General features: G+C 34.8%; 1 protein-coding gene and 1 non-coding gene across 10 annotated transcripts in view; one reads left to right on the forward strand and one right to left on the reverse strand.

The window, feature by feature from the left end:
- The window catches only part of MYO9A (myosin IXA), a 365,019-nt gene that overhangs the window by 271,043 nt on the left and 68,831 nt on the right, over window positions 1–25,145 (reverse strand). The gene's annotated exons all lie outside the window — the stretch shown is intronic.
- LOC118970890 (U6 spliceosomal RNA) lies at window positions 8,672–8,778 on the forward strand. Its single transcript, XR_005059080.1, has one exon. It is a non-coding gene; the product is annotated as a U6 spliceosomal RNA (small nuclear RNA).

Raw genomic sequence — 25,145 nt, forward strand, 5'->3', positions numbered from 1 at the left:
CCAATCTTCCTGAAAAAAGAATTCAAAATAAAGGTCATAACCATGCTGATGGAACTGCAGAGAAATATACAAGTGCTAGGGATGACGACCAGAGGGAGATTACAGAAATGAAATCATCTCTGGAAGGATTTATAAGCAGAATGGATAACATGCAAGAGGCCATTGATGGAATAGAAATCAGAGAACAGGAAGACAGAGAAGCTGATGCAGGAGATAAAAGGATCTCAAGGAATGAAATATTAAGAGAACTGTGCGACCAATCCAAAAGGAACAATATCCGCATTACAGGGGTTCAAGAAGAAGAAGAGAGAGAAAAAGGGATAGAAAGCGTATTTGAAGAAATAATTGCTGAAAACTTTCCCAAACTGGGGGAGGAAACAATCAATCAGACCACGGAAGTACAAACAACTCCCAACAGATGGGACCCAAGGAGGACAACACCAAGACACATAATTAAAATGGCAAAGATCAAGGACAAGGACAGAGTTTTAAACACAGCTAGAAAGAGGAAAGAGGTCACCTACAAAGGAAAACCCATCAGGCTATCATCAGACTTCTCAACAGAAACCTTACAGGCCAGAAGAGAATGGCATGATATATTTAATGCAATGAAACAGAAGGACCTTCAACCAAAAATACTGTATCCAGCACGATTATCATTTAAATATGAAGAAGGGATTAAACAATTCCCAGACAAGCAAAAGTTGAGGGAATTTGCCTCCCACAAACCACCTCTACAGGGTATTTTAGAGGGACTGTTCTAGACGGGAGCACTCCTAAAACTAAATAGATGTCACCAGAGAAAATAAAATCACAGCAAAGAAAGCAGACCAACCAATACTAACTAAAGTCAAAAAATAAAATCAACTACCCACAAAAGCAGTTAAAGGAAACACAAAAGAGCACAGAATAAAACAACCAACATATAAAGAATGGAGGAGGAGGAATAAGAAGGGAGAGAAATAAAGAATCACCACAGAGTGTTTATAACAGCTCAATAAGCGGGTTAAGTTAGTAAGAAACTAAAGAAGCTAACCTTGAACCTTTGGTAACCACGAATCTAAAGCCTGCAATGGCAATAAGTACATATCTTTCAATAATCACCGTAAATGTAAATGGACTGAATGTACCAATCAAAAGACACAGAGTAATAATAGAATGAATAAAAAAGCAAGACCCATCTATATGCTGCTTAAAAGAAACTCACCTCAAACCCAAAGACACGCACAGACTAAAAGTCAAGGGACAGAAAAAGATATTTCATGCAAACAACAGGGGGAAAAAAGCAGTGTTGCAGTACTAGTATCAGACAAAATAGACTTCAAAATAAAGAAAGTAACAAGAGATAAAGAAGGACATTACATAATGATAAAGGGCTCAGTCCAACAAGAGGATATAACCATTCTAAATATATATGCACCCAACACAGGAGCACCAGCATATGTGAAACAAATACTAACAGAACTAAAGGACGAAACAGAATGCAATGCATTCATTTTAGGAGACGTCAACACTCTAGTCACTCCAAAGGACAAATCCACCGGACAGAAAATAAGTAAGGACACAGAGGCACTGAACAACACATTAGAACAGATGGACCTAATAGACATCTATAGAACTCTACATCCAAAAGCAACCAGATACACATTCTTCTCAAGTGCACATGGAACATTCTCCAGAAGAGACCACATACTAGGCCACAAAAAGAGCCTCAGTCAATTCAAAAAGATTGAAATTCTACCAACCAACATCTCAGACCACAAAGGCATAAAACTAGAAATAAATTGTACAAAGAAAACAAAAAGGCTCACAAACACATGGAGGCTTAACAACATGCTCCTAAATAATCAATGGATCAATGACCAAATTAAAACAGAGATCAAACAATATATGGAGACAAATGACAACAACAGCACAAAGCCCCAACTTCTATGGAACACAGTGAAGGCAGTTCTAAGAGGGAAGTATAAAGCAATACAGACATACTTAAAGAAGGAAGAACAATCCCAAATGAATAGTCTAACGTCACAATTATCAAAATAGGAAAAAGAAGAAATTGGAAAAAAGTCAGCAGAAGGAGGGACATAATAAAGATCAGAGAAGAAATAAACAAAATTGAGAAGAATAAAACAATAGCAAAAATCAATGAAACCAAGAGCTGGTTCTTTGAGAAAATAAACAAAATAGATAAGCCTCTAGCCAGACTTATTAAGAGAAAAAGAGAATCAACACACATCAACAGAATCAAAAACGAGAAAGGAAAGATCATGACAGACTCCACAGAAATACAAAGAATTATTAGAGACTACTATGAAAATCTATATGCTAACAAGCTGGAAAACCTAGAAGAAATGGACAACTTCCTAGAAAAATACAACCTTCCAAGACTGACCAAGGAAGAAACACAAAATTTAAACAAACCAATTACAAGCAAAGAAATTGAAGCAGTAATCAAAAAATTACTACCCAAGAACAAAACCCCCAGGCCAGATGGATTTACCTCTGAATTTTATCAGACATACAGAGAAGACATAATACCCATTCTCCTTAAAGTTTTCCAAAAAATAGAAGAGGAGGGAATACTCCCAAACTCATTCTATGAAGCCAACATCACCCTAACACCAAAACCAGGCAAAGACCCCACCAAAAAAGAAAATTACAGACCAATATCCCTGATGAATGTAGATGCAAAAATACTCAACAAAATATTAGCAAACCGAATTCAAAAATATATCAAAAGGATCATATACCACAACCAAGTGGGATTCATCCCAGGGATGCAAGGATGGTACAAGATTTGAAAATCCATCAACATCATCCACCACATCAACAAAAAGAAGGACAAAAACCACATGATCATCTCCATAGATGTTGAAAAAGCATTTGACAAAATTCAACATCCATTCATGATAAAAACTCTTAACAAAATGGGTATAGAGGGCAAGTACCTCAACATAATAAAGGCCATATATGATAAACCCACAGCCAACATCATACTGAACAGCGAGAAGCTGAAAGCTTTTCCTCTGAGATCAGGAACAATACAGGGATGCCCACTCTCCCCACTGTTATTCAACATAGTACTGGAGGTCCTAGCCACAGCAATCAGACAAAACAAAAAAATACAAGGAATCCAGATTGGTAAAGAAGAAGTTAAACTGTCACTATTTGCAGATGATATGATATTGTACATAAAAAACCCTAAAGACTCCACTCCAAAACTACTAGAACTGATATCGGAATACAGCAAAGTTGCAGGATACAAATTAAAACACAGAAATCTGTGGCTTTCCTATACACTAACAATGAACCAATAGAAAGAGAAATCAGGAAAACAATTCTATTCACAATTGCATCAAAAAGAGTAAAATACCTAGGAATAAACCTAACCAAGGAAGTGAAAAACCTATGCCCTAAAAACTACAAGACACTCTTAAGAGAAATTAAAGAGGACACTAACAAATGGAAACTCATCCCATGCTCTTGGCTAGGAAGAATTAATATTGTCAAAATGGCCATCCTGCCCAAAGCAATATACAGATTTGATGCAATCCCTATCAAATTACCAACAACATTCTTCAACGAACTGGAACAAATAGTTCAAAAATTCATATGGAAACACCAAAGACCCGAATAGCCAAAGCAATCCTGAGAAGGAAGAATAAAGTGTGGGGGGGGGGGAGTCTCACTTTCCCACTTCAAGCTCTACTACAAAGTCACAGTAATCAAGACAAGTTGGTACTAGCACAAGAACAGACCCACAGACCAATGGAACAGAATAGAGACTCCAGACATTAACCCAAACATAGATAGTCAATTAATATACGATAAAGGAGCCATGGACATACAATGGGGAAATAACAGTCTCTCCAACAGATGGTGCTGGTAAAACTGGACAGCTACATGTAAGAGAATGAAACTGGATCACTGTCTAACCCCATACACAAGAGTACATTCAAAATGGATCAAAACCCTGAATGTAAGTCATGAAACCATAAAACTCTTAGAAAAAAACATAGGCAAAAATCTCTTGGACATAAACATGAGCAACTTCTTCATGAACATATCTCCCTGGGCAAGGAAAACAAAAGTAAAAATGAACAAGTGGGACTACATCAAGCTGAAAAGCTTCTGTACAGCAAAGGACACCATCAATAGAACAAAAAGAAACCCTACAGTATGGGAGAATATATTCATAAACGACAGATCCGATAAAGGCTTGACATCCAAAATATATAAAGAGCTCACGCACCTCAACAAACAAAAAACAAATAATCCAATTAAAAAATGGGCAGAGGAGATGAGCAGACCATTCTCCAAAGAAGAAATTCAGATGGCCAACAGACACATGAAAAGATGCTCCACATCGCTAGTTATCAGAGAAATGCAAATTAAAACGACAATGAGATACCACCTCACACCAGTAAGGATGGCTACCATCCAAAAGACAAACAACAACAGATGGTGGTGAGGTTGTGGAGAAAGGGGGACCCTCCTACACTGCTGGTGGGAATGTAAATTAGTTCAACCATTGTGGAAAGCAATAAGGAGGTTCCTCAAAAAACTAAAAATAGAAATACCATTTGACCCAGGAATTCCACTTCTAGGAATTTACCCTAAGAATACAGCAGCACAGTTTGAAAAAGACAGATGGAACCCTATGTTTATCACAGCACTATTTACAATAGCCAAGAAATGGAAGCAACCTAAGTGTCCATCAGTAGATAAAGAAGATGTGGTACATATACACAATGGAATATTATTCAGCCATAAGAAGAAAACAAATCCTACCATTTGCAACAACATGGATGGAGCTACAGGGTATTATGCTCAGTGAAATAAGCCAAGCGGAGAAAGACAAATACCAAATGATTTCACTCATATGCGGAGTATAAGAACAAAGAAAAACTGAAGGCACAAAACAGCAGCAGAATCACAGAACCCAAGAATGGACTAACAGTTACCAAAGGGAAAGGGACTGGGGAGAATGGGAGGGGAGGGATAAGGTCGGGAAGAAAGGGGTATTACAATTAGCATGTATAATATGGGGGGGAGGAATGGGAAGGGCTGTGCAACACAGAGAAGACAAGTAGTGATTCTACAACATCTTACTACACTGATGGACAGTGACTGTAATGGGGTTTGTGAGGGGGACTTGGTGAAGGGGGGACCCTAGTAAACATAATGTTCTTCAAGTAATTGTAGATTAATGATAACAAAGTAAAGAAATAAAAAAGATAATAATTAAAAACAAATATTCACTACCTACCATTATGTCTTTTGCAGTATACCTCCCTATTAACATATGACTTAGTTTTGAGAATGGGAGGTCAGCAGACATGACATAAACAATGTCTTGAAATATGCTTGACTGGTGTGGCATGCCTTCTTGAACTTGTGCCACCACCGTGGGAACTTGCCTCATCTAGTCTAAGAGTCTCAGCAAGATGAGATACATAGGGCAGCACTGTCCCAACTGACCCACAAAATGATGACCAAATAAATACTTATTGTTGTATACCACTGGTGATTTTCAGGCTGTTTGTTAAGCAGTAATAGTTGCCTAATACAATACCATTACAATGGGATATTAACAAACCTCCACCAAAATGGCTTGTGTCCGCTAAAACAGGTACAAGAATGTTCATTGCCACTTTATTCATAATAGACAAAAAGTGAAAACAATCAAAATGTTCATTAACAATAAAGTTAATAAATGGATTACAATACAGCATTAAAAAAGAATACAACATGAATCTCACAATGTTGAGTGAAAAAAACCAGATACAAAAAGATAACCACTAAATTATCCTATTTATATGAAGTTCGCAAACAAACAAATCCACGGTAAAAAGCTTCAAAAGCATGGTTTCCCTCAGGGGAAAGGGATTACAGAGGCAAGGCACAAAAAGGAGTTTTATAAACATTATTGATCTGGGTGACAGATAAACAGGTATACACATAATTTTTAAACTGTGAAGACTAAAGATTTGTATAGTTTACTTTATGTTACGTCTCAGTACCAAAAGGAAGAAAAAACTTTAGCATAGGTAATGAGATTGGTTATTTGAAGTAAAATGGTAATTCTATGTAATAAAGTTTGATTGTAAGTCACATTAATAATACTGCAATTATTAGTATGTAAGTTAAGAATGTTTCAAAATTACACTTTAATCACTAAATACCTGGGGGAAGTATAAAAATTAGAATTAGCACCTAGCTTAAATACTATTCCAAATATTTTTTTAATATTAATTTTAATAGTTTCAAATAAACTGATCTTTTGCCAATCTCTGGGATACCACATGGAGACCAGATTATAACCAAAACATGAACCTTTAACAACTTAGTATCTCTCCCCCACAATATACATTTCCATTTTTTGTAAAACATGACTTTTTTTCTTAATACAATAATATAATATAGATGAAGTACTTATGAAGCTTCCTTACTTTTAACTATATAATTAATAAAATTCTAGAAGCTTCAAAATATTTACTCATTCTAATAAAAATCTCTTAAGGCTATAAAAAAAATGTTATATTGTTTTACTCAGCAAATTTTCTACTCTGTAGAAACCCCCTCAAGTTTACTCATAATTACAATACAACAGTTGGCAGAATAATTAAGAATCCAACCACCCTTTTTAATTCTTAATGAAAACACCAAAATTCTTTTTGTAATTAGAAAATCATAAATGATTTTTTAGATCATTTATTATGAGGTTTCCTTTTACTAGCTTAGTGATATCTGCCTACAAGACTATCAAATCACCCTTCCACTGTCCTCATGGAAAGAAAACTGTACTTGAAACAGCTTTCTCCCTAGGCTCCCATACCCTAAATAAATGTATTAAGTGAGTATGTATTTAATAACTCCTATGAGCTCAGGAATGTGATACATCTCAGCAGTACTTCACTTCTATGAAATTCTGTAAGTCTTTATTTCACTCATAGATTTAAGAAAAATACCTCCTCTTTACTGAGAATATTAGTTAGACACTGTCCCGTGTGCTTTATATGTACAACCTCATTTAACGAGAAATGTGCGCTATTACCCTCATTTTAGATGAAGAACCAACTCCAGAGGGGTTATGTGATGTTCCCAAGGTGACATAACTAGTATGTGGATGATGTGCAATTAGAAACCAGGTCCCAATTTCTTAACCAATCTGCTACACTTAGCACAACTAAGAAACATGGTAATTACTAATAGCAACAAACACTCATTTAGCATTTACTGTGTGCTTAAATTATTTAATCCTTTTAATAATCCCAATTAAATGTATACTGCTATTATCCCTGTTTTACAAATCAAGAATGGGATAAAGAGATACAAATTACCAATTATTAAAAAAAAGAAGATAGGAGAAGAGAAGATAGGATATGAAAGGAAAGGAAAAGGAAGAAAGAAATTGAAGGACATGAAAGTTGGCAGTTGTCTAAGGTTCATGCCAGTATATGGCAGAGCCAAGACTGGACTTCAGTGGTCTAGCCCTAGAATCTGGATTCTTACCTGATATGCTATTTTGCCTTTCATAAACTACCTTATGTTACAGTTAATAAAGTACAAGTCATATTTCCTCTATAAAATCATATGCCTTTATAAAGAGCAGAGATCAAGACTTCTAACCCCACTACATCTCAGCATTAGATTTTTCTCTAGCATAGAAACTGATAAATAATAAAGGGAGACTAAGGAGATGTACCAGGGTCCTATGAAAAGCTTCTTTGCAATAGCAATGTTTCTTTGAGTTTAGCCTTAGCCACTGAACTACATTATTATATATGTAATTGCTTAGGACATTATCTGGTAGTCTCTCCTACTAGTCGATAAACTGTTTCAGGGCAGAGTATTTTTTGTCTTTATATCTGTTACACAATGTTTGGTACTAAGAAAACCTCAAAAAATGTTGAATAAAAATGTATAAATGTTTATTTTTTAAAAGTTGAATAAACATGATTTTTTTTAAAAAACTCTTTTACTATCAATAGAATTAATTATAAAGAGATTCATAAGGAATTATATAATTTGTGATAAACCACTTATTAGACTGCTGAAGTCAACAGGAGAGTAGGAAAAAATAGTGATAGACAGTAGAAACATTTATTACTTACACCCAGCAATAAATATGGGAGCAAAGCCAAACAAAACAGAGACTTCTTTTTTTTTAATGTACATATTCATAAATTTTCATTCCTTCAGTACTTTCAAAATACCCTTCCTTTGGGAACCTCTTGCTTTGATTTTCAATAAGAATCAGAGACTAGGTAAGCTCATCTATGGGCTGATCCATTTACGAGCTCCATAATGTCTGCATATTTTAGAGATCTTATTGACAAGACAGATATACTCAGTAACTATGAAATATGTATCAAAATGGTGAGACTCAGCTTCACTTTCCACATTCTTAAGCTTGTGCAAGAAAAATTTAGCATTTATTTAGAAGCATGGATGAGGAATATCTTTCAACCTACTTGTTTGTCTGTGAAACACATGCTTCCATAATATAATATCTTGCAAGTACTTAGTGGCTTTTCTGGTGTGCATACTCAATCACTTGGATAGTTTCACAGGTATATTTTAAACTCAGATTTGAATCACCCACAGGAATGATTCTGAGGGGCTTTCAGAGTCATGTAAGCAGTAGATCCTCTTAAAAGACCATCTCGTGCTCGCTTCAGCAACACATATACTAAAATTGGAATGATACAGAGAAGATTAGCATGGCCCCTGCACAAGGATGACACGCAAATTCGTGAAGCATTTCATATTTCTAAAAAAAAGACCATCTCTTCTTGATCACTTTGGGAGTAGTCCCATACTCTTTAGTCCTTGTCCATATCAAATTTTTATCTATCCTGCTTTTCTACCCTTTTAACAATGATTCTAATACTCTTCTTATTAACTACTGGTACTCAATTCCTTCCTTCCAGACTACTTGACTAATATTCTAAAACTCTTCCACAATTAAGCATCCTGAGGACAAAAAAAAATACCAAGGAAACAAATGAACAAGTAATTTCTGACAGTCCAAGTTTTTTCTGTAAAGGACCAGACAGTGAATATTTTACGCTTTGTGGGTCACATAGAGCCTCTGTTACATGTTTGGGTTTTTTGTGTGGGTTGTTTAACTGTTTTAAATGTTTAAAAATGTAAAAACCATTTTTAGTTTGCAGACAATATAAAAACGGGCCACCTGCCAGATTTGGCCTGTGGCCTTGTCTATCATTATACTATAGGGGGCTTAGGTGTGCTATTTTAGTTATCAGCAGTACTCACTGAAGCCTCTGGTAGATGGACATGAAGGACATGAAGGAGCCAACTATGCTAACATGGGAGAAATGCTCCACACTAAGAGGAAGTAGTGTAAAATCAGAAACAAAAGTAGTCTAAATCAGAAACAAACTTGGCATGGCTGAGGAACAGAAAGGAGGTCAGACGTGCAGCAGAAACAAAGTATTTAAAGAGGAAAATGATGAGAGAAGAGGACAGATGTAGGAAGGGGTTGGAACTATGTAGTACCTTGCAATCTGGGATTTTATTTTAAATGTAATAGAAACCCTCTGTGTGCTGTTTTGTTTTGTTTTATTTTGTTTTATATACAGGGAATGATATGACCTGATTCCTGTCTTTAAAAGATTACTCCAGTTACCTGAAAAAGAATGGATTACAGGAGGGAGGAAGGAAGGAGTACAAAGCATGGGTACAGGAGGGAGAGAGAGATCAGTTAGGAGGTTGCTGTAGTAGTCCAGGCATAAAATGGTGGTTCTTGGATAGAGCAGTAGGATAGAGTAGTAGAAGTGAAGACAGAAAGAAGTAGACAGATTGGGTATGTATTTTAGATGCACTGACTAATAGATAAGATGTGGAAACAACATCTAGATTTAACTGAAAGCAACTGGGTAAATAGTGGTTCTATTTACTAAAGTGGGGAAGAGAGAGAACAGGTTTGTTCATGTTCATTTGCGGGTATTCTCATTGTTGTTTGGAAGAAAGGGGAGAATATGGCTTAGCATGCCTTTGACCATATTAACTTTAAAATCCCAGTGAAAATATTACCTAAGCAAATGAATATATGATTCTGGAAAACAAATGAGAAAAGAGCTAGAGATAATGCACTTCTGATAATCATTAGCATATGCAAGGTATTTTAAGCAATCTAATTAGTAATCCAATCTAATAATTTAGTATGTATCTTGTTGCATCTGACTTTTTTCACTCAACATTATGTCTGAGATTCATGTTGTTGTACCAGCAGTTTCTTCTTTTTTAATATTGTATTGCATTAATTTATTGATTTTATTGTTGATGGACATTTTGAGTTTTTCATTTTTCGACTATTATTTGTTCAAGTGGTAATGAACACTCTTGTACATATCTTTACATGGACATCAGTCATTCTGGAGGAGGTCTGGTAGCATCCCATTGTGATTTGCATTTGCATTTCTCTGATGGCTAAAGATATTCTATTAATTAACTATTAATGCTAGATGAACTCACATACAAAAAGACTGCAGGAAGAGAAAAAGAACTATGACCAAGCCCTGCTAATCACCAGTGTTTAGTAATCCAGCAGAGAAATAAGGGGATTCAAAAACAGACCAGCTAATGACTTAAAAAACCACACAGTAGTTAACAGTAGTGCAGTAATAATAGTAACAATGGTTCACCCTAGAATATGTATTATGTGCCAAACTATTCGAGTCCTTAAATCTTCTAATGGCTTTGTGAAGGTAAGCACTATTACCACCATTTTCAAATGAAGAAACCGAAGAACACAGGGTAAACACCCTGCTGTAGATGACACATCTAAGCAGAGGAAAACCATCACACAAATGAAGGCTCACAAAAGAGAAGTATTTCAAGAAATGCCAAATAAAGTCAGATAAGGATAGAGATATGACCTATGGATTTGAAACCACGGAAATCACTTGAGACCATTTCTGTATTTTTTGACTGTAGCTGGTTGCATCTGGGCATGTACCTCAATTTAAATTAGTTAACATGAAAAAACTGTAAAATAGTATCTGGCACATAGTAAGCAGGATGTAAGTGTTGGCAAGTATTATCACTATTACTATGATTACTGAGTATTCCATTACCTACCTATAAACCAACAGCTTATCTTTCCTATTATAAATCATTCATGGTTAGTCATCTATTTTTAAATTACTAAAATATAATATTATATACATATAATATTAGTTATATTATGTTTACTATAATAGCATCACCTTCTAATAATATGAATATCTAAGACATGGTAGAGATACAGCAAACCATATACTCTCAGAAATTAAAGCTAATCCACGCTAACCTGTCAAGTCTGACCTTTCATTAAATTAGTATTTACCTCTAAAAAGGTATCTATGCTAAAATCAACAACTTGTAACATTTGCCTCAAATACTAAAACATCACCTAAGTGGCTCTTATAAGTAGGATGAATCAGAAAGTGTACCTATCTCGGCCAACTGGCACTGCAATTATTGGGGTCCACAGAACATCAAAAAATCATAACCAAGTAATGAATTTGTCAACAACCATTAGATCCTGGCATACTCTCTGCCATACTCACCATACTCACTTTTCTTCACATCTCAAGGGAATCTAAATTAAAATACCAATGACACACTCATAAGAACTGAAAGAACTAAAAGGAAGAGCCACAAAAATCATTTGTTTGATTTAAACAAATGCATACACTACAACTAGAATTGTGTATTATTCACCAATGGCAATAACTGTATAGCAAATCCTCATGGGGAAAAAAAAAGCACCAATAAACAGTAATCTTCCTCTATTCAGACAACTTTTACCAATGGAATTGTGAAGTCTACCAACAGGAAATACCAACAGTGACAAGTGATGTGTAAATTTTATACCACTGTCTGCTGAAATTAAAAGCTTCTCCACAGAGTTCTGAAAACAGATAGCTAAAGTGAGGTAGCCGTATGACCTAGGACAAGTTATTTAACTTGCAATATTATTCATTGGCATTTAATCATGGTCTAGTACAGAGGATAACAGGCTTTTTCTGTCAAGAGCCAAACAGTAAATATGTTAAGATTTTAAGGTTATATGGTCTCCTTCCCAACTACTCAACTCTGTCCTTGTAGCACAAAAACTATCCTCATATCACCTGCCTTTTTCTCATAAAAGCTGAACTCGAGGAAAAAAATTAACTAATGGAAATTTAGATTTGACTAAGAACTCCTGTGCACTAATAAAAAATTAACCATGCTCCATATAGTTTATATCACCTTCCCTATAAATAGGAAGGCAAGCAAAGCTTAAGACACTTGGGCATGCCAGCAAATTTGTTAATGCTAAAGTAATTAATAGAACACCCTCTTCAATCTGTACAAATGAAAACTAATAAATTTTCTAACTAATTTTTAACTCAACTAATAAAATAATGTCCTCCTGAGGGTTCTCTTCCAGTTAGAATATAGAAGGTCACAGGAGAGATACTTCCACTATAAAAACTAGAAAAAGCGGGACAAACTTCAAAATAAACATTTAAAACTTAGCAGAGCTGAGAAGAGAAAGAAATCTAAAGAAATTCAAATCCACAGAGGGACAAGCCCTTTCTAAGTAGAAAGACAAGTGATCACTTTCAATTCTAAGGTCATGGTGAGCAAAAGGGCAAACAACCTTATCAACCCATATGATGGACTGAAATCAGGAGCCTCAGAAACAGAGCTAGTCAACACAACCTAAAAATTCTTCCCCATGGAGTTTTCACAGAGTATGAAGCAGTATGCATAAACCTAGGAGTAGACCAGGCAGGCGGAGTGGGATCTTCTGGAGAATGGGAAGCCAAGTGCAGGGCTATAAAAAGATCTCTAGAATCTTGCTATATACTTAAATCCCAAACTCTGTTATAGGGTGGGACTAAATCCATCCTCAAAACATTAGAATCCAAAATTTACTATAGTTATAATCCAGCCAGATATAATTAAATTCCATGTCAGAATTAAGACATCAGCCCCTAATGCTCTGGTCTAGGGAGTTTGCATGGCTTTTTCTAGGAGAAAGCAGTTATAAACTTTATTCTGTTCTTTTCATACATAATATTTACATACAATAAAAATCATAGGATATTCACAAAATCATGAAAACGTGACCCATAAGCAAGAGAAAAAAAATCAAACCTACATTCATAACCCAGATGTGGGAATTACCAAAGACTTTAAATTTTATAAATACGTAAGAAAAATATGGATTTAACATACTTTGGCAGAGAAATTGAAACTCTAAAAAAATAATAGCAAATGGAAATCATCAAACTAAAAAATACAATACCTGAGGTGAAAAGTTAATTCAGTACGCTTAATAACAGACAAGATAACAGAAAAGATAACTGAATTCAGGAGATCAATAAAAATTATCCAAACTAAAGCAGAGAAAAAAGAATTAAACAAACAAAAGAAAGAACAAGTTAAGGATTAGAGAGTTAAGAGACCTGTGCAGCAATATCAAAGAGTGAAGAAATGAAAAAGAGGATGGAGCAGATGAAGTATTTGAAGAGAAAATGACTGAATTTCTCCAAAATCTCTGTAAAAAGAAAAAAACCCACTGATCAAAAAAACTCAGCAAACCACTAGCAAAATAAATACAAACAAAACTGCTTAAAATAAAAAATAAAGAGAAAATTCTAACACATACCCCAAGGAAAAGGACATATTACATCCAGGGTAACATGAACGACAGCTGGCTTTTCATAAAAAACAACAGAAGCTAGAAGACAATAGATAACATATTAATTGCTGAAAGAAAAAAAAACCTGCCAATCTAGAATTCTAAACCTTGCAAAAATATCCTTTAAAAATGAAGAGTGAAACAAAAATATTTTCAGACAAACAAAACTGACAGAACTCATTACCAGCAGATAAACAGGAAACACTAAAGGAATTTCTTCAGACTGAAAGAAGATAGTCTCAAATGGAAGTTTGGATCTGCAAGAAAGAATGAAGAATATTAGAAAATATTGGGAAGAAGAAGGGTATGTCCACTCTCATCACTTGTACTCAGTATTGTACTGGAGGTAATAGCCAGTGGCATGAAGCAAGAAAAAGAACTGAAGGCATAAAGTTTGGGAAGGGAGAATTATAACTATCTGTGGTATGTTGTTATGGCAGCCTTAGCGAACTACTGCAACTATACAGCAGTCTGGTACACAACTGCTAATGTATCTTAACTTGACACTATAACAAACTCCATAGGATATTAACTCTAGTTTTCTGCCACTGCCTAAGAAAAGCGATGCCCTCTGTGGTTTGTGTCATGTATTATGGCTTTCTTTTTCCATCAGGGTTTCAAATACTATACTCAAGTTCCCTTCTCTTCCATCCGCTCAACTGTGATCATCTCTGGCCTCTATTCTTAATATTTATCATTGTCAGAGGCCTATTTTCCAACACACTATCAAATTTATATTTGACATATTTGCCTCTCTCTTTCCCCTTCTCATTCACTCCTTTACCAGCTGCTTCAAATATACTTCCCAGCTTTGACACCGTTGACATCAGGCATTTACACTCATCACCAACCAATGACTGTGCTTCTGGTCACTGACCAAACCAGTAACATGCTGGTTTCTCTTTATTACCCATACCAGTAGGCTATTTTTTTCTGACTGTTGCAGCTGTCCTTTTAACTGGGAAAATTCAAATGTTAAGTCCATGAAGCTTATTAAAGTGAAAAACACTGCTCTTCAAATGCTATCTAGAAGAGCCCATCTTTGCTGATTACTATCAACAAAACACATGTTAAGAGCTGATTTTTTTACCTAAATTGATATGTCTGTGCTCCTTAATCTCCAGATATCCAGGCTCCCTTCTCTAACCAACAACGCACATTTTTGCAAAGCAATAGCATTCCAAAAGTAGGAATATAATCAGAGAACAGAGTACCCTTTACCAACTTACTCAAGAATAAAACCTGGTTTTTGTTCTCATCAGAATGACACACTGAACAACTAAGTTTACGCTTCAATATACTTACTGCCTCAAACTCAAAACATTACGGAAAAATTTATTATTTTTATTTCTTCAAGATCTTAATCTTACCGACAGCAATACTGTCAGATTGCTTACAGAAAAGTTCAATCTTAAAAGTTTCCTTGGTTTTCAGTCCTTTTAAAAACATGCCATCACTGACTATGTCAAAAAACTCTATTGTGCTAATTGTGCTCTCCTTTCCCCTTTTTCTTTACAGCTCAATTCCAAAGCGATTTCACTTGCAGTTCTTAGGCAACACATTAGAATGAGACAGGCTTACCTGGTTCATTTTATGTAGTCACTTGCATCATGTAAGGTCTCCTATCAGACTCACTACCTAGGATGGGACCTGTGCTTGGCTTCTCCCTTTATGAGACTATAAAAACCAAAGCTCAAGTTTCTCTTTGGTCAGGGGCTAACTGAGCTTCAGCATTCTGCTTACATTTCTGAATATCTGTCCTTACTTATGCTTGTACCTTAAAATTCCTTACTCTCTTGTCAGCTCTTTGATACTTTTAAGAATATACATTTTCTATGTTTCTTAAGTTTTTAAAATTTCAGTGGGTGTTTTATTGTAAAGAATTTGCCATATTATTAGAGATTGATATTCTTTTTGGAGTATGAAGAAATGAAGGCTCAGAGAGATAGAATAGCTTGCCCCAAAGCTACATTACTAGCAAACAGCAGATAGAGAATTGGACTTTAAGTAGCATATTATGATCTAGGAATGTGAGTAGTTAGGATTGCATGCTTTTTCCCACATTCCCAGGACTGTCTTAGGGATTTCTGCCGCTTGATCCATGCAGGAGAAGTGTCTCAGTTACAGAGGACAAGAAAGACCTAAAATACTCAAGTTATCTGGCAGGGAACCTAACACCATACAGAGATATTCAAGAACTTACAGATGTTTAAAAAGAAATGGAAAATATTACTGACTGTATAAAAGACAGTGAAATTCAGTAAATTTGCTACATTAACTATATGAATCAAAGATGAAAGTAAACCTTTTAATTGTGCACCTACTTACTAGGAATCATTTTTTTTTTATGTACAGTATCACATTTAATTTCATAGCAACTGTGAGTTAGGTGATGATGGTGATTTCTTTTAACAAGTATACAAACTTTTAGGGAAAATGGTTTATTATTTACCCAGGGTTACACAGCTAGTAACTGCTAAAAATTGGATCTGAACTCCTGTGTAACTATAAAGCCCATGTTTTTCCCATAAAATTATATTGCAAAAAATACCCTCTAAATGGATAATGGGTATCTTATGAAAATATATGGTTAACATTTTTATACTTATATGAGAATCCCTCAGGCTTTTATTTAGAGGTGATTCTTATTTTAAACAACTCAAATAAGCATTTGGTTTCTAAGGTCACGTGGATTAGAAGCAGCAATGAGAACAGAGGGGCATTTGTAGGTTATGCTGACAGCATAAAAGCTTTTGTATAAACTAAAAGTTAATCTGGTGTTATTGATAGGGACAGACAACCTTGCTCATACATATCAGTAGTTTCTATGAATACCACTGTCATAAAAAAAAACTGACATTAAAACAATATTCTAAATTATTACAAAATGCATATATTATATTCAGTATACTCTGCTTAAAAAGAAAGTTAGAAATACATTGTACAAATAATTTTAACTAGAGTATAGAAAACAACTTCTAACACTTAAAGAACTAAAATTCCAGTTTGTTGGAAAACTTGGATTTCTAGAACGACTTCTCTACAGATTTGGAATAGGTGAACAAATTTTACTGCTATGCTAAATAAATAATTTGTGACTTGCTATTTATCTGATTCTAATTTCCAGGTTTTATTTTACATAAAACTAGTGACTTTTTCATGAATACTCATTCTTTATAAGTTATTATTTTAGCAATTATTATCTCACAGTTTAACAAAATAGATGTAAGATTGTTTAAATACCACTTGAAGCCTAAGCTACCACTACCCTGACACACACAGATTTGGGGCCCTAGTTCACATCACCTAGGTAACATTAAAAAAAAAAGAAAGCCCCCCGGTTATAGGCATCTAGAAGGTGCATGAGCAAATGTCATAAATAAGGTCCTAAGAAAAGGCATTATTTAAGAACAAACATGAGGGAAAGAAAATACCATGAATGAGAGCAAGCAAACAAATGAGAGAAACAGATCTGTGAAAAGTCCAGATATTGGAAATGACCATACATAAAATATAAAATAACTAATAACTAATGTTTAAATCAATAAATAAGACTGAAAATACCTGAAAGGGACAAGGACTATAAAAAATTACTTGTAAGATTTGAAAGAGAACTAAAAAGAACTTCTAAAATTATAAAACAGAACAATTGAAATTTAAAATAAAATAGTTGAAATTAGTGAACTAAAGATATATCTGAAGAAATGACCCACAATGAAGAAAAATATTTAAAAAACAAGATTAATAAACATGTAAAAAGAGAGAAAATCTATCTATGAAAAATAGAGATCCAAAAAAGGGAAAGAAAGGCACTGAAATCATGTTCTTTGAAAACAAATAGAAATCAGTAACAAAAAGATGACTAGCGGTAACAAATGGTATCTTTCACAGCGATCTATACCCCATCCCACATACTCTTTTACAATGTAATGTTAACATTTTTCCTATGTTCTCTCCCCTTGAATTTGGGTTTTTTGTAACTGTCTTGACCAAAAGAATGCAGCCAAGTAAGGCTGAGTGACTTCTGAGGCTAGATCATAAATAGCAACAAGGCTTCTACCTGGTGCTTTCTCCTTCAGGAATTCCATTGGTCACACTATAACAACTCTTAAAAAGGTCCATGGAAAAATCCACATAAAAAGAACTGAAGCAGAACTGCCAAACTAAACTGCTTCTGAGTTCCTGACTCACAAAAAGTGTAAGTGATAACAAACCACTAAGTTTTGGATTTAGCTGGTTATGCTGTAATAGATAACTAACATACTAGGAAATCCTCACCTACTTGTAAATTTTTAAATATAGTCCTAAACAATCCACATGACAAATTAGTAAATAGAAAGTATTTAGAATTAAACTATAACAAAAGTACTACATTTCAAAACTTGTGAGATGCAGCTAAAGCAATACTTTATGGGGAAATTTATAACCCTAAATAGGTGTAATGGAAAAAACAAAAATTGTAAATGTCTCTTCAAAAAGCTAGAAAAAGAATAGCAAAATAAACCTAGGACAAGCAAACAGAGATAACAGAAGTGAGAAATATAAAGAAAATATACAATAGAAGGGGCCACCAAAACCAGAAATTGAATCTTTGAAAAAACTGTAAATTGGCAAACTGCTGGCAAGAATAAGGAAAAGAGAAAGGGGTCAGGAATAAGAAGGATGGCAAAAATTATCAATCCTGCAAATATTACAACAGTATGAGAATTTTCTTAATTCAGATGAAATTGAAAAAATTCCAAAAAAAAAGTTAAAACTTACTGAAGAAGACACAGAAAACCTGAATGGTCCCATAAAAAAAACTTAATAACTTTCTTTCCACAAAGAAAGCTCCAAAGCCACATTGCTTTACCATCAAGTTCACCCAAATACTCAAGGAATAAATAATACAATCTCAAATAAATTCTTCCCAATTCTTTTTATGAGTCTGGTGTTACTGTGGAACCAAAAAATCTAGTAAAAACCAGGCGAGAAAGAAAAATCATAGACCAGTATTACTCCTGGAACTTGTATGCAGAAATCCCAAACTAATATGAGCAAGCAAAATCCACCAATATAAGTATAAAATACTATAAAATCAAGTTGGGTATATCTGAGGAAAGCAAAGATAAATCTGATATTAATACCAGAAGGCCAATTAATAATAAGCAACCATAGTTTAAGAATTCCATAAAAATTCAATATTCATGTCTCAAAGGAGTCTTAACAAACTAGGAATAGAAGGAAACTTCCTTAATTTGACAAAAAGTATCTACACAAAAACCTACAGTGTATTTAATGGGAAAAGGTTAAACATATTTCCTTTGAGATCAAAAGTAAGACAAGGATGGCCCCTATCTACTTCTATCAACATTATACTGGAGATCCTAGGCAGCAGAGGAAAGCAAGAAAAAATAATAAAAAGAGTAAGAATGAGAAACAAGAAACTAAAGTGTTATTTGCATATGACATAACTGTGTATATAGAAAATCTAGAAGAATCTACAGATTTCTTAATGATTCTATAACAGACACACAAGTTATTAGCTTTATATTTCTATGAAGCAACAACAATTAGAAAACAATCTTTCGAAGATACTACCACTTAAAATTGCAGTAGAAAATATGAAATGCTCAGGAATAAATCTAACAAATAATATATAAAATCTCTACTGAATAAATAAGGCTTTATTATGAATTATTACAGAAAGGGAAAGATATCCATGTTCACAGGCCAGAAGACTTAATGTTGGAAAAATGTCAATTCTCCCCAAATTAATATATAAAGTCAATTCAATCTCAATAAAAACCCCAATGCTGTTTTATGTTGGATAATTTGTTGGGGGTTTTTGTTATGGAATCTGACAGTGATTCTAAAACATATATGAAAGTGCAATGGGCCAAGAACAGCCAAGACTCTGCTGAAGAACATCAGCCAAATGGGAAGACTTGCCTTACCGGAAATAAGAACTTATAAAGCTGTATGTAAGTAGTTACGACAGTGTGTTACTAGTACAAGAATAGACAAATAAACCAGTAACAGAGAAGCAATTCCAGAAACAGAACTACACAAAAAAAGACACTTAATAAATGTCACATGTGGCATGAAGATCAGTAGAGAAAGGATGAACTTTTCAAAATCAATGCTAGGACTACTGAGTAGCCATCTGGAGTGAGGGAGAATAAAACTGGACTTCACACTATCCACAAAATCTATTCCAGGTAAAGACCAAATCTGTGAAAAGTTAAAACTTAAAAGTTCTTACAAGATAATAAAGAACATCTTCTTTACCTCAGCTTAGGAAAGGGTTTCTTTAAGAGGATTCAAAAAGTAATAGCCTAGGTTGATAAATTCAACTATATTAAAACAGAAATTCTGTTGATTAATAGGCAGCAGAGAGTGAAATAAGCCAAAAACTGAAGATACTTGTAACAGGTATAACTGAAGGACCACTATCCAAAACACACACAGACTTTCTAAAATAAAAATCAGAGAAAACCACAGACACCTAATAGAAATAATTGGGCAAAGAACTTGAACAGGCACATCATATGAAGAAAACTAAATTTAGACTACGAAAAGACGCTAAACATTTATAGTAATCATAGAAATGCAAATTAAAATTATGAGATACCATCACACCCCTCAGATTGGCAAAATTTAGAGTCTGACAGTACCAGTATTGAGAATGTAGAGCAATGGGAACTCTCATACATTCCACTGATAGGAATATAAATTGAAATAATAATTCTGAAAAACATTTTGCCATTATCAAAGTTGACTATGTGCATACCTCGTGACCCAATTCCATTCCTAGGAATTCTAGAGAAATATCTGTGTAACAGCAAACATGAAAGAGGTACAAGAGCACTCATCACCAGATTGTCTGTTTAACAGCAAGAAATTAAAATCAACTCAAATGTCCATCAAAACTAGAATGAACAAATTGTAGTATAATCATACAACACTTTACCACAATGAAATCTAATGAACTATGGCTCACATAATACTTTGCTACAATGAAATTTAATGAACTATGGCTAACTACAAAAACCTGAAACTAATGTCACAAATGCTGAACAAAATTTTTTAAATCACATAAAATATGCATATGAAGTTCAAAAACAAGGAAAACTAAACTATATTGTTTAAAGATATATACCCTTGGATTTTAAATTATGAAGCAAAGCAAGAAAAATGACAGTCTCAAAGTTTAGAATGGCACCTCCACAGAAGGAGACACATTGACAAGGATAAGGGGAGGATGAGGTAAAGGGGAAGCAATTTGGGGTTTCTTGGCCTGGGTGATGACAACACAAATACTAACTTCATAATTTCCTTTAAAATACACATTTTATTCACTCTCCTGTATATGTGAATAAAAAGAAAAAGTAACAACTACTTATGATTGCTATAGTAATTTAATATAATAAAACAGTCTATGTACATCTGGTACCTAGTGTGAATTCAAAAAAAAAAAAGCTAAAATAATCATTTAATTTTTTGTATCCTCCAAAGTGCCCATTACAAGGTGCTTGTGGTAGATGCTCAAATATTTTGACCAATAAATGAAAAAATTCCTTTCAATAACTGGAGTAAAAGACAATTTACATTTGAGTAGTTAAGTTCACTAACTTCCAATTTCTATTTCACAAGCCTCAGAGTTTGAATTCCTTGTATCTTAACAGGTACCCTTCCCTTTTCCTTTAGTATTCCTGATCTCTTAATCTTTACATTCATAGTATACCTCTTGTCTTCCTTACTAGACTGCAAATAGCTTTCCATTGAAGGTTTGAAATCCTATAATATGAGAGCTTTAAAGCAGAAAAGAGGAAGAAAGGCTGAAGTTCAGGAGAAGGCAAGTTGTAAGAAAAAACAGTGAGAACATCAACTTGAGTTGCCCTTACAGAAAAACACCCAGGACATCAGGTTTTTAGCTCCAATGCTCTCAGAAGCCAAGATGCAAGGAGAGAAAGCAGGTAAATCATTTATTATCCCTTATGACCCAATCACCATAAAACTACTAAGACAGATTAACATTCATTGATATCAATCACCTCTGATATTTAGAGGCAAGAAAGAATACCTATGTTCCGAAACATATCTACTTCTCCTGAATTTCTCTTAACAAAAAAGCACAACAGCAAAGCCCCCTCAGACTATATAACTCTCAGAACAACTCAAACTTCTCAATTACTTGGGGAGGAAACTTTTTTTAAGTTAATTTCTTCAATATGTATGATTTATTCATAGACAAAAGATTAAACACAAATATTCATCTGATCCAGACTCATAAATAAAATTATAGTATAATCAACACCACAGAATATTATGCCTTCATAAAAAAGAATGAGAAAGATCTGTATGTACCAACATGGTATTCTCTCCAGTATATACTGTTAAGTGAAAAAAAAAGAAAGTACAGAACAATAATATTAATTGTTATCTTTGGTGTATGAAAGGAAAATACACACATATATATCTTATTCTTTCTTTTATATATATATATATATTCTTTTATAAAAATACATATTCTTTCTTGTATATATATATATATATATCTTATTCTTTCTTTCTTATATATATATATTCTTTCTTTCGGAAAGAAAAGAAAATACTGAAATGATTGGTAATAAACTTACAAAAATGATTACCTACAGGGGAACAATCAGGAAACAGTACAAAGGGTGGGTATGAAAATGAGATCTCTACATACACCTTTTCATTTGCTTTCTCCTTTTGAACTTTGTGCTTCCCATATTCAAAGGTAGTATTAAACCAAAATACAAATTCAAAAATGAAAAACAAATGGACCTAACTACATATCAAATTGGTAACAATCACACATAGAAAATAATATTTCAAATGACTATGAATATAGTACTAACAATAAGTACATCCTTAGTTGAATATTTTCTAAAGACAAAATGAAATGCAAAAAAATCTTAAACTTCACTGAGTAGTTTTATTTATTTTGAAACTATGTCAGGTATACTTAGAAAAAAAATCAATGTTAATTAAAACTAGTATTTTCAAAGTAAAAAAGATTAAGAATAAAGTAATTTTTAAAAATTAAGAAAAATAACCTGCAATGTTAATTTAAGAAACAATTATGGACATAGAATGCAGCCTGATATTCAAATCACTGAATAAAGCCAATTCAAATCTCAAATAAATAAAATAAACAGGTTGTAAGGAAGTAAAACTGAAAGAACAAAACAACAGAAGATTCAAGATGGCGGCGTGAGACACGAGACACAGAACTCCTCCCAAAACCACAAATAGCACGAAAATATAGTTAATTACTAAAACTAACCCTAAAACAGCGACAAGAAAGAAGGCTGAACCAGACTGCATACAGAGCTCACAAACAGAGCAGACCTCATAAAACAGGGTAAGGTATGAAAGCCTTAATCTGGTGGGACCCAAGCCCTTCCCCCACCCAAGCTCGCGGTGGGAGGAAGAGAAACAGAGCCGGGAGGGGGTGGAAATGGAAGCCTGGGCCTGCTGAACACCTAGCCCTGGAGATCTGCTTTGCCAGCAGAAACCTATATTGTGTGGTGCTCTGAGATTGGGGAGCTGGGACAGACGGGGTGCTTGAGAGACTGAGATTCCAGCCGTTTGTGGAGGATGGGATCCAGACCCAGCAGCTCTGTGTCAGAGGAAAGGCAGGAGGTCTGAGAGGCTTCCTAGCAGCGAGAGGGCTGCTGAAGTGGGTTTGCATGGAGCTTGCTGCACCGGAGAAGGGATAGGTGGACAAGGTTGTCTGGCTGCACTCTGCCCAGCAGGTGGGAACTTTGAGGAGCGTCAGGCGCTCCATCCCCCTGGGTGGCTGCGAGCTCCAAGGCCCCCAACTGTGATATGCACCCTGTTGCACCCCCTTCCTAGGCTGCTGGCACTGGTTCGCAAACCGGCAGTCACTGCACTGGCATCAGGGCAGTGAGACAGAGGCCCTGCCTACAACAGCTAGAGATGCAAAGTACAGAGGCTTACACCTGTGTGCTTGGCCCACTGGCTCTGACACTGGAGACAGGCACCACAGATGGAAATCAGGAAACACATCTTTTCTCCCCCACCATCTCCGCTCCCCTATGACCCCAAACTCACTCTAGGGACTCAGAAATCCAGAGACTGCATCTTCTAGGCACTAGAGAGTACCACACAGAAATATGAATCATCAAAAGAACATGGTTCAGACCAAAATCTCAGAAACCCCAGAAAAACGGCCAAATGAAACTGAACTTACCAATCTTCCTGAAAGAGAGTTCACAATAAAAATCATGAACATGCTTATGGATGTACAGAAAAATATTCAAGAACTCAGGAAAGAATTTAAGATAGAGATTCAATCATTAAGAAATTCCATATCTGAAATGAAACATACAATGGAGGCATTTAAAAACAGATTCCATGTAGTAGAAGAGACGCTAAATGGAACAGAAATTAGAGAAGAGGAATACAAAGAAGCTGAGGCACAGAGAGAAAAAAGAATCTCTAAGAATAAAAGAATATTGAGAGAACTATGTGACCAATCCAAACAGAACAATATTCGCATTATAGGGATACCAGAAGAAGAGAGAGAAAAAGGGATAGAAAGTGTCATTGAGGAGGTAATCACTGAACATTTCCCCAATCTGGGGAAGGAGATAGTCTCTCAACCATTGAGGTGCACCGATCACCCAATACAACGACGAACTCAAGGAAGACAACATCAACACATATAATAATTAAAATGGCAAAGATCAAGGATAAAGAGAGACTTTTAAAAGCAGCTACAGAGATAAAAAAAAGATCACATACAAAGGAAAACCCATCAGGCTATCATCAGACTTCTCAACAGAAACCTTACAGGCCAGAAGGGAGTAGCATGATATATCTAATGCAGTGAAGCAGAAGAGCCTTGAACCAAGAATACTCTACCCAGCACGGTTATCATTTAAATTTGAAAGAGGGATTAAACAATTTTCAGATAAGCAAAAGCTGAGAGAATTTACCTCCCACAAACCACCTCTACAGTGCATTTTGGAGGGACTCCTATAGAAGGAAGTATTCCTAAGGCGAAAGAGATGTCACCCAAGGGATAGACAAAGAGTACAGAATATGGTTCATAACATACAAAGAATGGAAGAGGAAGAAAAAGGAGAGAAAAAAAGAACATTTAGGTTGTGTTTGTAACACCACACGAACTGAGTTAAATTTGACTGTTAGATAGTAAGGGAATTACCCTTGAACGTTTGGTAACCACGAATCTAAAGCCTGCAATGGCAATAAGTACATACCTATAGATAATCACCCAAAATGTAAATGCTCTGAGTGCAACAATCAAAAGAAACATAGAGTCACTGAATGAATAAAACAACATGACCCATCTATATGCTGCCTACAAGAGACTCACTTCAAACCCAAAGACACACACAGACTAAAAGTAAAGGGATGGAAAAAGATATTTCATGCAACTAAT

This window comes from Manis javanica, chromosome 8 (assembly GCF_040802235.1).
Source record: "Manis javanica isolate MJ-LG chromosome 8, MJ_LKY, whole genome shotgun sequence".
Lineage (NCBI taxonomy): Eukaryota > Metazoa > Chordata > Mammalia > Pholidota > Manidae > Manis > Manis javanica.